Genomic DNA, 5,494 nt, shown 5'->3' with positions numbered 1-5,494 from the left:
GTGCCTGGTCTGCTTGATATGGATGTATACACATTTGGTTGGAGTTTTGATCATTATCACTGATGACCAAAAGTTTTATTTTAATTGTACCCTGTGATGCTGGCATCTTCAGAATTGGGGCTCCTTTCTAAAAAAAAAGTCCTCTCTCCTCTCTGAGATAGGAAATGATACTGTAGCCCACACACTCCCAGGGCAAGCCTGCAAGCCTATGAGTTGAGCCAAGTGTGACCTCTCAGGTTGAGTGTTATCTGTGGCTATTAAGTAGTCTTTGGGACACATTCAGAGTCCTTTCCTCAGCCACAGAACTCTTTCAGAACTTGCCAGCAGCTGGTTGAGGGCAGCACAGAGTATGCCTATCTGTGCCAAGGACATTAAAGCCCCAGTTCCTCTCCTAGCCACAGGAAGTGAAGGTAAACCACATCCATGGAGGGGCAGATTCTGAAGATGGACAGCAGGACCAGGTTGCTATGGGATCCCACTGCATTGGAGGCTCCTTGAGAATCTGATTCCTCATGATACATTCCTAGGACACCCAGTCTTTCCCAAGTGCCACACTTACCTCAGTCTATTACACACAGAGCTCAATGCCTGAGCCTCTAAATGTCCCCACTATAACTCATGCCCTATCCACCATGTCTTACCTCCAATCTTTCTATATACCATCTGATACCCTCTACACACCCTGAGTGGTCATGCACGCATGCGTGCGAACACACACACACACACACACACACACACACACACACACACACACACATGCACAAGCATGCACACACACACACATGCACAAGCATGCACACAAACACACACACACACACACACACACACACACACACACACACACACAAGCTTTGTATGCCCTGTCCCAAATTGTGTATAAATCCTCTTGCTCTTGGGACCTACCTTTCAGCTTTCAGGTACAGTACTCTGCTTACCTAGAACTCTCCACCCAACTGGGTGGAGGATGAGGAAAAGAAGGTCATGACCTCTGTCTGATACTTCACAACTGGTAAGAGTTTCAAGGTATCTTCAGATCCCTCCCTCTATGCACCCAAGTGTACCAGCAACAAGTAGCCATCCTTTTCCTCAAGTCCTTGAACTGAAATCTAGACATACTACAAAGGTTGACAGCTTTCCTGGCCTTCAAATGGCTGTAAAGGGCCTTGAGTATTCTAATGCCCTCCTCTTCCCCAGAGTATACTTACAAGGAATTCCTCAGTGTAAGGGTCATTTTCTATATGAAGTCACACCTTCCTGAGCCCCACAGGATGTTATTTGGGAGACCCTCACATGGTGCTCTAAGCTTGAGGTTCTTTAGCCTCACAGCAGGACTAGTATTCTGTGAAGCCACGATTTCTTTTAGGAGACATTTCCAGAAAAGTCTCTCAGCTTGACTTTTGTTTTGAAAAAGAGGCCTCTCGAAGAATTGTGCCCATCTTTTAGATCCTGTTAGGCTGTTTGTCAGACAATCCAGCTAGAGATAATGAATGCCAAAAACTCTTTCTGATGCATCAGCAGAGAGTATTCTGGGGACACTGGGGCTCCTCCCTCTACTGACCTGAGAACATCTCTCAACAACATAGAACTCACTATCGTTGGTCACTTGAGAAGTACAGATACACTGCAAATAAGAGTTCCTCAGTTCTGACATGTCCAGAATTATGCATGGGATTTTGAGGTACCATTCCTTTTAGGAGTAGTCCTCTAAGAAGTCCCCTTCTGTTATGCTCACCTTGATTTCATATAGGGTCAATCCTCTGAGGCCTGAAGAACCAAGCTCAAACAGTGACTTTATATTATTGTGCTGTTTATCACATGTTACTTAACAGCAGTCTTTTGATACTCTTACCACAAAAAAATGCCCCATGAATGTGAGATAGTGTGTCTTTTAAGTTGTTTACTATATAAATAATTCTCTATCTATAGACATAGCAAAACACAGTAAAGTGTACCTTCATAAATTACAAAAATGTATTGGAGCGATAGCTCAGAAGCCAAGTGTACTGTCTGCTCCTCTGGAGGTGCTGAGTTCAATTCGCAGCAACCACATGATGGCTCAAAACCATCTATCATAAGATCAGATGCCCTCTTCTGGCCTGCAGGTAGACATGCAGGCAGAATACTGTATAAATAATAATAAAAAATAAATAAATATTTAAAAATTACAAATAATTTTAGAGGAATTTCCTTGAGTATCTCACCATTTACTTTGATTTTGGCTATTGGCTTCCTATATATAGCCTTTATTATGTTGAGGAAAGTGCCTTGTATTCCCAATCTCTCTAAAACTTTAAACATGAATGGGTATTGGATTTTATCAAATGCTTTCTCTGCGTCTAAAGAGATGATCATGTGGTTTTTTTATTTTCAGTTTGTTTATATGGTGGATTACATTGATGGATTTCCGTATATTAAACCATCCCTGCATGCCTGGAATGAAGCCTACTTGGTCATGATGAATGATACCTTTGATGTGTTCTTGTATTCGTTTTGCAAGTGTTTTATTTAATATTTTTGCATCGATGTTCATAAGAGAAATTGGTCTGAAATTCTCTCAGAGGAAGGATAGCAGGTTACCAAGAAGAGACTTGATACCCTATGAACATATACAGGGGGAGGTAATCCCCCTCAGGAACAGTCATAGGGGAGGGGAATAAGGGGAAAATGGGAGGGAGGGAAGAATGGGAGGATACAAGGGATGGGATAACCATTGAGATGTAATAAGAATAAATTAATAAAGGAAAAAAATTTTAAAAATTACAAATAATGTTTTTATTTCACATTTAATGTCTTTTTGTCCAAAAATGTTGCTTAGAAACAGTAATATATAGTTTAATAGATGTCAGTATATGGTCCTTATTGTCAAAATTATAGGTAACCAAATTCAATAATTCTATTAGACTGAATGCATTTTAAGATAAAGCTTACAATTATTCAAGTACATTAAAAATAAAAACCCAAACATATATGTTGTCCCTTGTTCAATTTGATCCTTCCTTACCTAGAAAATTGTCATCTATCAAAATGGACATATGTACCTCTCCTCTCAGTTGTACAAGAATTTGGTTTATATACCTATGGCAGTGGACAAGCATGGTGACCACTGTGGTCCAAGTTCTTTCCTCAGGTTGAAAGTCTTTTCTTCCTTTTCCTGGCTATAGAATTAAAGGTCACCAGTATCTGTGTTCAAGGGCTAAATTCATATTGATATTTCACACATACTGAGAGTCTCCTCCGTTTTGATTTTTTTTTGAAAATTTCATCTACTTATAGAATGTATTTTTTATCATCTACATCAACCAGTATCTATCTTCAACTCCCCGTACTTTTCCCCACTTTACCTCCTTCCCAGCTTCAAGTTGTACCTGCAATCTCTGAACGCAAAAAGGAGAAAAAGAAAGAATTCCAACACTTGAGGGCCAATCTTAATTACATGGTCATATTCATTCCGAGCAACCTTGGCTATGATGTGCAAACCTATCTCAAAGATAAACAAGAAATTCATAATTACTTTAGTGATCTTATTGCTTTTGCTGTGTAGTGCATGAGGTATTTTAAATGCTGTGAAACATTCACATTAATAAATGGAGCTAATTAAGCAACATTGGGATAAATTTCAGATTGAGTGGAGTGAAAAACTGCAGGTTTATATGACCTTACACCATGGACATAGTCCCAGCCCTCTCAGTTACTAGCTGTGTGAGCTATGCAAATAATTCCCCAATGCTGATCTTCAGGACCACATCTATAAGATGGTGTTAGTAAGCCATGTCTCCTATGAATGCTGGGAGGAGTGTAATGAATGGAAAGCAGGTGTCATGTGGTGACACGGTGGGTAGAACCAAACATGACTGGCAAAAATAATCAGTGAAATGATTCTGAATGATAGTTTGCTATACCTTGACTTCATTTGAGACCTTTGGTTTCATTCTAACAGTTTCAAATCACAGATGCACCTTGGGTAGTAGTGAAATTTGCCATGTTCTTCTCACGTACCGAAGAGACTCCAAGGTGAGTGGCAGTCAAAGAAATACTTATGTAAAGAGTCATTGGGTCCCTGGTGCAAGCTAGAAACCTAACCTCTGCTGACCTGAGACAGAACACTTTTTCATGGCCCCAGGAGGAAGGGGACGTGGTTCACTATGTTGCCATACCCAGGTCTCTCTGTATTGTTCCCTTCATTCACATTTGGAATCATGTTGACTCCTGCTAGGCAGCATTACACATTACACACACACACACACACACACACACACACACACACACACACACACACTTACACACTTTCTGGTCAATTAATCCCATCCCTATCAATCCCAGGAGAGACTACTGCCGAGAAACCCTTCCTACTAGACAAAGGGGCAAGTTCAACTTGTTAGTTCTCAAGGCCCCCAGAGACACAGAGATGAGGCTTTGTAAGATGACCTTCCTTCTCTGCGACCCTTAGGTCCAGAATGTGGCTTTTCAAGCATTTCTGTTCTACTTGGGTCTTGCATGACTCCTATTCAGGTTTATTAACTTATTCAGAGCCCAGCACTCCTTTCTCACCTGACATGAGGGAGAATATTGCTCCTGGGGGGCCATGATATCCCTCAGAACAGGAAAGAATGTGTTGAGAAACTTTGCGCAAACTGGAAATTCGGTGTGACGCTTTCTTGTTGGAGCAGGTATCTTTGTAACACACCTCATATTTGGAGGTATTGGTATTCCAAGCCTTCCCATACGTTCTCATATTAATCCAGTACTTTTGTTTTAATTTTTATTAGTGAACTTTGTTATTTTATAATTGCACAGGTATGACTATGCATTTGTTATTTTATAATTGCATAGATATCCCTCCCCACTATCTCCACTTTCCTCCTGCTCCTAACCATTCTCTCACCCCTCTGCCTTATAACTATGATTTTGTTTAGTGTCCCAGATTTTCAATTAGGCTGTCTGTGTAATACATAGTTAGAAAGTAACCATCAGAGCCCAGCAAAATCACGGAGTCATTCTCTCTCTCTCCCTCTCTTGCTCCCCACTTCTTTCTCCTTTACCTTCCTCCTTTTCTCTCTCCCAAATAAATCAGTTGCCAACACATTAGCAATATATTATAGGGCCTTATGTGTCTCTTCCCCTCCAAAATTGGCAGTTAGTAGGGCCTGACTTTTGTGGACCTAGTGACAGTACGCATAGCTGCTGGGTTGCCATGTCTATTTTCTACCTAGAAGATGTTATTTCACAGCCCTTCTGTGTCTTATTTCTTTCTTTCTTTCTTTCTTTCTTTCTTTCTTTCTTTCTTTCTTTCTTTCTTTCACACTCTTCTACAAAGTTTCCTAAGCTTTAAATAATGGTGTGAATGTTTTGTCTAGAGTTGAGCCCTCAACTAGTTTTATTCTTTTTTACCTTTCTTCATATTTTATTATAATTAATATATTAATAACATCCTGAATCCCAGAATTTGAAGATACTGTCCATACACCTTTCCCTGGACAGAGAAGACGGGGCTCTA

Source organism: Acomys minous (genome assembly GCF_964271855.1).
Source record: "Acomys minous genome assembly, chromosome: 7".
NCBI classification, from domain to species: Eukaryota; Metazoa; Chordata; class Mammalia; order Rodentia; family Muridae; genus Acomys; species Acomys minous.
The sequence above is the reverse complement of the archived record's forward strand: the minus strand, read 5'-3'. Positions refer to the sequence as shown.